Raw genomic sequence first — 12451 nt, forward strand, 5'->3', positions numbered from 1 at the left:
TATTTTTTAATCACTTATTTATTTTATGTATATAAGCAAAAGGTTTTCAGATTGTTTGGTACTGCATTTTCCATTAAAGGGTTACTACCTAAACATCGGAATTCCTCTATTAGTACAAAATCCATCGAAAGGTCAACGACAGTTCTTAAATTTGATTACAAAGCCCTCAAACTGCAACCTAGGTCTAGCCATCTAAGTGTTGCTTGATCGTTCGTATTCTCCCCCCTCCATTTCATGCAATACTTAGAAACCCTTTTCAATAGCCATTATGACATTACATTAACTTTTTCTAATGACTTATTTATCTCCTCAACGTCACAGCATCAGCCCAAGAGGAATTTTATGCCTTGTTTACTGTTTGAATTAAAGGGAAAGAAGAGGTCACAAAATACTAAATATGATCAGGCAATCATCTCAGTGTCAACAATCGTAGACTTAACCATATGCACAAGTCCTAAATGATGTTAACTAGTTATTATTAAACTAATTATGTCTAGAACAAACAACAAAAAGGTAAAAGAGAGAGTATCATCAACTTCCACAGTTAACATCACATATATATATGTATACACATTCTGCTTGGGACATCAGATGGTGCTAGGTCAAGAAAAAAAAAAGGGAAAAGATGACTAAAAGTTTTATTACCACTTGAGAAAGATTCAACCAGAAATCAATGTGTTGGGGGAGGGAAAGCAGTCAGAGAACAGTATCTTAAGCTCCTCCTCTTGTTGATCATCATCTACCCTAGAGCCAAAATCGGGAATAGCAAGAGCATTAACTTCATGAGGGTTAACTCCAGAGTGAGATGGAGATTCTTTCACCATCCCCATGAGCTTTCTCTTCTTGTAATTAGCCTTGAAGCATGCTTGTCTCAATCTCTTGGTGTTATCTTCAAGTTGCAAATGAGGTATTTCTTCCAACATTTTCTTTTCATGCTCCAATATGTCTATGGCTTCTCTAAACTTCCTTTCCGCTCCCTCGCCTCCCTCCTTTGCCAATTCCTGCAAAAGACATCCATCCTCACAACTATGCCTCATACATATTGACCCAAAAAAAAAAAGACAAATAATGGGATACTCTTCACATGCTAATATATTTATACAATTTTCTGTACTTTGATGTCTAATGCACTCATAATTAAGAAAAGAGATAGTTAAGAATGCACTAATGAATGCAACAACCTACAAAAGACAATATTGGTCTGAGGTCTTCTCTCTTTAGGTGACTAAGGTCTTGTAAGGGTGTAAATTTGAAGAAATGGTAGTACTACATTAGCGAAGATTATAGTTAAGAATTCCAAGTCCTAACAACCCTATACGGACAATAGATGCTTCATTGCCATCAGTAAATTGAAATTCTCTAACAATATACATGTAACATGCTTGGTCCTTGGAGCGGCTGTAGACCAGATATACCAAGAATTAATTAACTTGATTAGGAATTGAAAGGTGAAAAAACCTGGACATTCTTGATTAGGGTTTGAAGGCTCATCAACTTTCTATGAGGCCATCTTCGAATTCCCAACTCTCTACACCTTTTCTTGAGTAGTGTCAATCCAACATTAAGCTCCTTGGCGGCTTGAGTAATTGGCATGTAAAAATAATTGGAGATGGTTTTTCGGGATAAATTCTTAGAGCTAATAGTCCCACCCTTCTCCTCTCTGGCCTTTTTCATTCCCTTCTCTTCCACCACAACTTCTTCCTGACTAGTTAATTGTTCATTGCTGCCAGCCAATAAAAGCTGCTGATTTTGTATATCAAACTCGGGACTCTTTTCATTCCCAAGTCTAAAGCCACTGCCATGAAAACCTTGCCATGAATCTGCTGCAAGAAAATATTTTCAAAATCCCATTGTATAATTAGTTGTGATTAGTAAATCATGTAGATATAAAGAGATGAAGTTGAGTGTTACATAATTATTCATCACCTTGGAACACGTAGTGGCTCGGATCAATATCCAATGATGCGTACGAAGGATCATTCAAACAGCTCCCCATTATAGGAAAAGCATCAAAATCAGGGTCTCGAAAGGGAAAATCAAGTTGTGAACCAGAACCAGCACATCCAGGATTATAGGTACTTAGATTACAACAACATGCACCACCAAGAAAATTTCAGTAAATCAATTCCTCTAGAATAACTAGATTAAAGTGAAAAACTTAAAAGCCATAACAACAAAAACATGATTAAATTTCACCTGAATTCAAGAGGAGATAGTTGAGTTGGAAAGGAGAATGGATAAACATCTTCTTCTTTGGTCATTACTTGAAATTTTGACCAGCTCTGAAATGGCTGAGTTCCCATGTTTGACAAAAGAAATCAGAAATGGTTTTTCTTCTTCTTTTGTGGGTTTTTGGAGTTAACTAATGAGTCGATGACTAAGTTACCAAATTTGCATGAGTGGTTCAGATAAAGAGAAAGTGGAGATAGAGAAACATATACGTGTATATAAGGGAGAAGAAGAGGAGTCATGGATCAATGAATTTGAATGTGAGTCCTTGAAGCAATAATAAGAATTTAGTGCATGGGAGATTGTGAGCCGTCACATACATTAAACAAGCACATATTACTCCCACACCTATTTGCGTATTAATTAGGAAGGTTAATTTTAGCTTAGATATCCTCACATTTGAGAAATAACGGTTAAACCACTTTATTAATCTTTTGTTTATTTAAAAATTTATTTAATCAGATTACTGAATAGCCTTAGTGGAGCGAATACACTGATATTATTGTAATGGAATAGAAATTTTAAAAATAAATTAAAATGTTTCTAGCATTAGAATTGAACCTAGTCTAGTGATCAAGTCCTAGAATGAAGATCTGACTTACGTGTTTTGTTTTGTATTTTTCAATTTGTTCTGTAGCGGTTTGATCACATATATTGGTATTCAAGATTTTGTAATTTAAGTGATAGAAAAAAATATGAGCTTTTCGATATGTCTCTGGTTCAATGCTAGAATTGTTTTTGGAGAAATTCAACTATTGTATGGAGACATATGAGTATTATTTTAGAAGATGTAGTATTGAATGAATTTATATGTGTAAATTTCAAGCTAAAACACTATCAACTTGTTAAATGTGCATAAGAATTTAGGTAAGTTACTTTTTTAAATGATAAAATTGGAAAGCAACTACTGGTTTGTGTTGGCTTTAAAATAGTAAATCTTGTTGTAGAACATAAAAAAAGTGAAAGTACAATATTAAAAATAAGATAGATTGATTGTGTTTTTAGGTGGAAATTACCCTAAATGCAACTTTTGGAGTTTGGTGGAGAAAAATATAGTTCCTTGAAAATTTCCCTCATTACATCTGCATTCATATTGGATAAGTATATCATGCTTGCTACATAGTTATAACTCATGAGTAGGGGTAAGAAAAAAAAAATTCATGAGCAGGGGTAAGAATTGGTTGGTACTGGTTATTTGGTGTTGTGAAATCTGTAATATCAGTGTATTGGGCTCTAAAATTAACGGAATCCATTCGAATTGATCAATACTAAATTGACCTCTATATCAAATTGAAGTGATATGGAACTCATAACAAAATCCTAACGATCAATTTTAATTAAAAGGTTATATTCTTGAGTAGAAACAATTAAATAAAATGTTATAAATTTGTAAATAATGTTATAAAATGTTATATTCTTGTGTAAATAATTTTAAATAAAATGTTATAAAATTTCAACCAAAAATAAATATTTTATGTCTATATATTTAGGGTTAATCTCATATAAACTGATAGTGCATATGCCATGGGTATAGATACAAGCCAACTAATCATAATTCATAATTTGAATTTAACCTTTAATTCTTGTATATGTGACATACATCTATACTGCTAGTGCATGCACAATCAGTATATATAAGAATAATTTGTATGTCTACTTGATTGGTTGTAGTTTTATATGACTATAAATTTATATGTACCTTTTTAGTGCATTTATATATTTAAATACAAAGAGTGGAAGAATAAATATATTCAATTATCCTTGCACTCATTTTGAATAATTATTATCTATATAATTAAGTTTTATTGCATTTATATGAGTTTTTTGCCAAAATAATACTCTTTCTAAAACATATTCCCAATGTGATTCACTTTCAAATTTTATTCCCAAATCGATGTTATTGTTGCCACCTAATTACCCTGATTGCCATGTAGGATAACAAAAAAGGAAAGCTTTAATCTAGCTTATAGTTTCCAATAAAAACCAAAAATTTAAACTTTTTTTTATTATAGAGGCACAAAAAAATTGCATAACTTTGATAATTTCCTTATAATTATTTAAAATAAATTCTACCATTATTGAGCTTGCTATTATTGCTTTCTGCAACTTTTTTGAATGTATCAAACTTATTGCATATATTTTTCAAAAATAAATTTGTAAAATGCAAAAAATTGCAATGAAATTTGTAAGCAATAACAAGAAAAAGTTACCAAAACTTCAAGGCTATCATATTTGTTTATGTTATGCTTCCTACTCCTTGAAAAGAACTTTTACAAAAAATAATCAAACTATTGTAATTAAGATAATGCTAAAGTTTCTCAAAAGTAATACAAGCCATTAATTGATGTTGAATAAATGTGCAAAAATACTTCAAGTATACGAGATTATTTGATCATGTGGTAGAGAGGCACTACAAATGAACATGCTTATATATGTGACGGAAATCAAACATATTAATCATGAATCTATGTTGTTCCATAGTTTTCCTCTTAGACATTTATCAAACGCACGGTGTGAGAAATCATTTGTTAAAACAATTAGTATTCAAAATTTTTTGAAGGGCATAGGCATGTTCCAAAAACTTCACAATAGAAAAGACAAGAGAATAATCTTTGTTTACCTTGAGATTATCAATTTGAGGAGAATATTTTCATCCATAGATACAATATCAGGAATGATAGTGATGTTTTAGATGTTGTTAATATAAATATTGGCTTCTCACAATTACATTTGACAAGGAAAACACATTTGGATATATGTTTCAAAAGAAGAGTTATTTTGGCAATAAACTCCATTTATACATACATACATACATATGTATAATCTGTAATTGGGCACATATTAAAAATGCTCACCCCACTTTAAGTGAGGAAGTGGATCATAAATCCTAGATTATGCGTTATGAAAGTAATGCCAGCAGTAATCATATTGGAACTTGCAAATGAATTAGCACTTTATGAAAGTAAAGCAGCACTGTATATCTTGTATTTAATATGGAATAATAGCTAAGTTTACAGTATTAAGACCTTCATCGGAAGTTAAAAAATACATATTAAAATTTATCAAATGATCAGAAACTAAATTCAACGAAACAAAATTGCATTCGTCTTTTGCAAAACATATATATCAACTTTCGTGCTTGACCTCTTGTCAATCACTTTGACTAGTTGGATGTTTAGAAATATTATCCTTTTTTCCCTTTTTTTGGGGTTTTAATTAATATTATCAACTAGTGATGCTGTCGAGTCAAGTCGAGCTCGAAGGTTATGAGTACTGCTCGAGCTCGAGCTCGAGATCGAACAAACCTCAAACTTCAGACTCGAACTCGACTCGATGTAGTTAAAAATAACTCGAGCTTGAACTCGTATAATATTTGAACTCGAGAACTCGAGCTAGGCTTGTAAAATGAGCTCGAAAACCTTTGTTTTCTAGACCAGAATTCAGCAAAAATTGAGTGCAAAAACTATGCTTTCCTTCAAAAAAATAGCAATTCATATTAAAACATGCATTTTGCTTCATTTCAATGCAAATGCTAACCAAGTGATTCGAGCACTCTAAAATCAACAGTATCAAACTAGTTAATATGACAGATAATGTGACAGTTTCTTAATAGCCAAAATAGCCATGTAAGCAAAAGAAATAAAGAACTTGATATTAATAGAATTTAGTCACAATACACTGAACGTACAGATTTGAGATCAAGTTCTCTATACAACATTCTATTAAGATCCATTGCCAAGATTCTATACAGCAACTCATGTACAGATTTTAATCAAAAGTCAAAACACAACCTGGCAGCAACATTCACTTGAGTCAAAAAAAAAATCACTAGATTCACTACAGCTATACAGATTTGAGTCCAAAGTCAAAAATCAAAACACAACTTGGCAATCATAGCTTGTCAACATTCACTTGAGTAAAAAATCACCAGATTCACCACAACTGTATAGATTTGAGTCAAAAGTCAAAAATCAAAACACAATTTGGCAACCACAGCTTGTCAACATTCACTTGAGTCAAAAAGTCACTAGATTCACTACGGCTGTACAGATTTGAGAGTTGAGACAAGTCATTTGAGATGTTAACTGCATAGAGTTCAGATTCCAAAATTTCAAGTTTCTAACACCTATTGCCAACAAAAAAAAAAATATAAGTCCTGTCAAATATTACCAAAGACAAAAAATGAATCAAATTAAGGTACAAAGTTATCGAGAACTCTAAATAACCACAATGCCAAACCTGATTCAAAATGAGCGCTTTGCAATATAGCTTCAAATCTTGGGCAATTCAATTTCTTTGATTATTTTAGCTTGCTGCATTTACAATAAAAACCACCCAAGGCAAATAATTTAGAAAGAAAAGAAGTCATAACTTGTTGAAATTGGCCACAAAAGTTGAATGATAAAACAATAAAACTTACTTTTACTTTCTTTGAGATCCCGTGAAGCTTTCTACACCAGTCCCCTACACATAACAACACTTGAACCATATCTGGATGAAGGAAAGCACGATAGCTAACAATAAGGTTCAAGATATGCGCACAGCATCGAACATGAAATAACTTGCTGCCACCTAATAGCTTCTTCGATCTACTAAAATCATCCCGCAAAACTCTAATAGCCACATCATTGGCCGAAGCATTGTCAACTGAAATTGTGTGTATTTTCTGCTCAATACCCCTAACCTTCACACACTTGAAGAGTGAAGCAGCAATCTCAACCCCTCGTCTAGGAGGTGGTATGTGAACAAAGTTGAGTTCTCTTTTGTAGCTTCCAATCCGAGTCAATCCAATGGCCAGTGATAACCATATATTCGATCTTTTGATTTTTGGATTTCCAAAGATCGGTTGTGAGGCTCACCTTTTTCACATTTCTCAACTTGTTCTTCAGCTTCTTTTTCTCAAGTTCATAGACTGCCATACAATCATTTTTTGCTACTCCTCTAGTGATCTTCTGCGACTCGGACATGCTACGCTTTAGGAAAATATTCAAACCTTCTTCTTCAAGAATGGTGAAGAGATGTTCGTACATCACAATCCAATGTGCAGCTGCTTCTCTCATTTTCTTCATATCAAATTTTCCAGTATGCAAAGGTGGTACAGTAGGAAATGCATCATCAGCCGGCTGAAAGTTCAGTTTCGTTTGTTGTGCAACTTGTCTTAAACTTGCTTTTCTAGATGGACATGACTTCCGGTGCCGCCACATGCTAGATGTTTGCTTTGATTTACCCCTTGATAGCTTTTTATTGCAGTAAAGGCAAATGGCATAGTAATTGCCATTTTCTTCAAATTCGTTGAAGTCCTCTCAAAATTCAGAAGTTTTATTTCGTTTCAGAATATGGAATTCATCATCTTCATCTAATTTATCCTTTTCTCCTTCTGTATTGTTATCGTCAACAACCACAGCTTGTTGTCCTTCTTGTATATTACCCAAAGCAGTACTTTGTGTAATCGGATTAGTCATCGTGTTTCCTAGATTCATCGTTGACTCATTGGAGACATATATTAGGTTGTCCAACTCCAATATCAATGGAGTACATGAATTAGCATTGGAAACTAGTGAGATACAAGAAATCTCGGGTTGACTGCCCTTGCCTTGGGTTGACATCAGTCCATAAACACATGCAGTCCAAGCTAAAGAAAGATAACGAATTTTCAAATCAGGGCAAGGGAATTGGTTATAAAAGAGAATAGCTAATCTTTTTTGACTTAATAATTAATGAAGGGATTGCTGTGCTAGTTCCAATTTCATCATTATTCGTTTAATTGAGCATGAAAGTAGCTCTTCTACTGAAGCATCTATCTATTGCTTAACCTTGATGTATTTGTAGCCTCGGATATAAGAAAGAATAAGGAACTTTCTTGTAGACACTCATAAGTTCTCTAATATGTTCTTAAATTGTGATATTCTTTTTCCTTTTTTTGCAGTTTTCATGTGCAAAATGGACCCAAAGCTGCTGACTTTATAATGGTTTCTAGTGATAATCTAGAATGTGATAATCTAGTGCCTTTACTAATCACTAGTCCTTTGTCTTTTAGGATGCTGTAGCTGAATGGCCTCCTCCGCAACCCATCGCATTTAATTTTGAAAATATTTCTACAACAGAGAGAGTTGAATGAGGTGGAGTTCTACTTTTTACTCTCTAATTCATTGTCTTTGGCAAGGGAATGGCTGAATGGGTAATGAAAGTTGAAAGAGAATCGCTAAAAGAAACATGCATATATATACCATTAATCCAAAAAAAATAGAAAACTAAAGGGGAAACAAAGGCAAAGAAATTAGTACCCTTTCACCCTTGACAGCTTCCCACGAGCTCAAGTTAAAGTGGTGCTGAAAACCTCCAACTTCAGGGAGACAAATGAGGTAAGGGGTAATAAGCCAGCAGCGGTCTTTGAAGCTTACCCCTCACCAGCGAGGAAGAGACGTGACTTGAGAGTTGAAAAGAGGAAGAAAGGCTTGATGGGGACTGGCTGATTCACGATAGGTACGGTGGAAAACCTCTATTAGCTAAAGTAGACTTGGCCCACTTGGGATTTCTTTTGATTGCGTAAATTAGGCGCAACGGATCTTCTGTCCCACACTCTGTGCCACTCTCTGTCTCACTTTTTATTATATTACTATTTCTCCTACATAAATAACATGTTTTAATTCTTTTTTGTTTCCTTAAGATCCAATAACTATTAATTTAATAAAAAATAAATATAACAGTTTCAAAAAAGCAATATATAATAGAAAATTTAAAAATACAGCAGAAAATTCATAAAAAATCTCATTTTTTATGCATTTTGATTTTTTGAATTTGTTAAATTTTGTGTATTACTCAATTAATAGTTATTGGATCTTAAGGAAGCAAAAAAGAATTAAAACATGATGTTTATGTAGGAGAAATAACAATATAATAAAAAGTGGGACAGAAGATCTGTTGCGTAAAGTAGGACGTCCTAACACCTAAAAGGAGAATGCAACTTGTGGACCATTCTTTTTAATTTAATTATCACGGTTCATTGCACCAGACAACAATTTATTACCTAAATTGAGAGGCATCCCTCAGAGTTATGAGCCAGTGCCTGTGGGGAGGTCTCTCTCGACTAAAAGAACTTAAGCACTTTTCCTTTTTAATGTTTTCAAATTAAGTTCTCTAAAAACAAAAAATAAGAATTATGATTTATGAAATTCCTACTTTGTCCACACAAATAAATAAAGGTGGTAGAATGGTTCATTGTAAATTTCATAAGTTATTTACCTATACTAGTAATTATATATATTTTTTTATTTTTTATGCGATACTCGATAGAGCTCATCGAACTCTCGAGTATCAAATTTCTAAAATCGAGCTCGACTCGCTAGCTCTAACGAGCAGCTCGAGCTCGATCAAATGATCTTGAACTTGGCCTTCTAATTGAGTAGCTCGCGAGCTTGAGTCGAGCTACTCGATTTAGCTCCACCCCTATTATCAACCCTGACAACAAAATTGTTTAGTTGGGAACTAGATTGCAATGCAGACATTATTCAACTCGTTGAGAGTTGATATTTTGACTATGAGTTGAAGTGACTAATCTGAGGCTTTGTGACTTGTAATCAAATATTTGTGCGCATTCTTGAGCTGGTTTTGCTTTAATTACTCGAGTCACGTTATTAACAATAGACCAGATATCGTTCTTCAGAACACCATTTACGATGAAAACATCATTATAGAGGCAGCATTATTAACCATGAACAGATTGCCAATGCAAAATGAAAATACATAATCCCTCCATCCAACTTTGATATACTTATTTTTCTTTTTTATTTATCCCAAATTATAGTCCGCTTTTTAAATGAAAAATATAGTTAATTTGTAACTTCTCCAAAATACTTTTATTTAATGTAAGTTGTTATTGAGTATAACCTAATTTATTTATTGTAAAGCTAATTAGTCATCCTCCATTTAATGTAAGGATATTTTAGGAAGACAGTGAACTAGATTTATTCTTCCAACAAAATTAATTAACTTTTCTTGAACCGTGTGGAAAAAAAATCAAATCTATCAAAAGAAAAAAAAAAACAAAACGATCCTCATGTTATAAATTATGGCTTAATGACTAGATTGCACGCTTGTGGCAGGATTGCCAAGTATAACGCGCCAATCATTTGTTTGGCGAAAATGAAAAGGAAAAAAAGTCATTAATATTTTCAGATCATTGGATAGAAGATAGATTTTGGTAAGTTACATATACACACATTTCAGATGAGATTTATAGGTAACGTTAGTGGTGGGCTAGCTCAGTATATCACATTATTAAACCATTAATACAAGAAAAAGGTTACAGTGAAGAAATTTAAATGTAACTGCACTTCTTTATCATTAAAAAAAGAGAATGTTAATTGTGACATTTATGATCAACTCATTTAATTACTTGAGTTTAAACTGATGAGTATGTTTTGATCACTTCATCAAGAAAAATATCTTTCCATCAAGGTTCACTTTAACCATCTTTCCTCAGGAAAAAAAAGGAGTTAAAACGAAACATAAAGAAAGAAGGGAGAAATCTGAAAGTTGAATATTGTGTGAAAAAGAATTTTTAACCTTTTTTTTCACATGTTCATGCATCTTTTTGTGAATATTGAGATGCCGCTTATAACATCTTTTGATAATTTGAACACAAGGATTAGGAGGTTTTAGTCCTTAATCGACTAACTTATTTTTGTTATCTACTTCTGAACTTCCAACAGTAAGATGTCGTGACTGATCAGGTCTAGTGTTGTGGTAATTGTTTTATTGATCTAATTTTATCCTAATAAAATGCCTTAACTTGATACTTTATTACTTTTTGGTGATAATACTTGCTTATGGTGGGATTGAAAACAATTGAAGAAAGGCTTTCCGTTTTTTTTGACCAAACAATCTTCTTGGCTCTTGGTTTATTGATCCGTTTGATGTGTAAGTGTGAATTATGGGTTGGATAGCTTAGGGAGAAGTTGTACAGCTTGTTAGCTGCTTGAACAGTTCAACTATTAACATTTGCTTATTTCGGGTCGTAGGAAGTAGGAACTGACTGTTTTGGGAGTTGGTACTAGGTAGCAACAGTTAATATGGTGTTTTTGTAGTGTTGCTGTTCTTATTATACGTTTAATGACACTTGAACTTGACTCAAGTCTTGACTCTTGACAATTGACTTCACTATTTCACCTATGATGTTGTTATCTTGTATTTATATATGGCTCTGGGGCTTTGTAAATGATTCTGAAATCTGGGATTTGTCTTTTTTGACCTCTTTTTGATCTATTAAATTGTGGGTTCTATTTGAAATTTGGGTTTTGTTTCAATTTTGGTGTTTCTTGATAATTCTAATTCTGAGATAGAAAGAGACTTCTTGGGATTGAATTCAAAGAATTATGTTATTGTTGTTAAGGAAAAAGCTGTCGAAGGTTTCAAGGACTTTGGTAAAATTAAACCTATCCTTTTTCTGTCCCTTTTTTTTTTTGTCATTTGTACAAAGCAGAATTGTGTTTAATTTGTTCCTTCTGTGTGAATCAGTTAATCACATTGGCTTTGTTGGTTTTTGATTGGCCAAACCAAAGTTAAAAGTTTTTGTCTTCAGTTGGTCTAGTATTGGTTTTGAACCTTTTGGTATTGGAATTCTATGTTAATTCTATTTGTTAGTATTCATTTCTGAGCCTTTTATGCAAATTTATATAGCAATGCAAGTTTTAGCTCAGTTTGATACTTTGATGTCATATTTAGGGTTGGAATTAATTCTACCGCTAAAATTTCGTGTTTCTACCTTCGAACTCGAGCCAAGTACTCTAGCTCATTAAAGCTTGTAGACTGCATGATTTTTTCGAGTCAAACTCAAGTTGCCGAACATGAAATCGAGCTCCAGTTCGAATTAGAAAATTTCTAATCGTTTGAGTTAAAGTAGTACTTTTTTATTTTCAAGTCGAGCACGAGTATGATGCAACTCAAGTTTGACTCAACTCGACTACACCTTATTTCATGGACGTAAAGTGCATGTTTTTAAGGTTGAGGGTAATAAAGCGTGACTACCCCCAAAGCTTAAGGGGCAAGTGTAATTAACCCTAAATAGAATGATGAATTTCTCATCGCCAAATTTTGCTGGGCTTGCTCTAATGGAAAACCTTGCTTGTTGGATCAAGATGATCGCATTAAACTAACAAATTTTGGTGATAAAGAATGAAACTGTCTTAACATATTTGTTGCTGAGTAGAGACTAGTGGATAAG

The sequence above is a fragment of the Coffea arabica genome, chromosome 4c, assembly GCF_036785885.1.
Source record: "Coffea arabica cultivar ET-39 chromosome 4c, Coffea Arabica ET-39 HiFi, whole genome shotgun sequence".
Classification (NCBI taxonomy): Eukaryota; Viridiplantae; Streptophyta; class Magnoliopsida; order Gentianales; family Rubiaceae; genus Coffea; species Coffea arabica.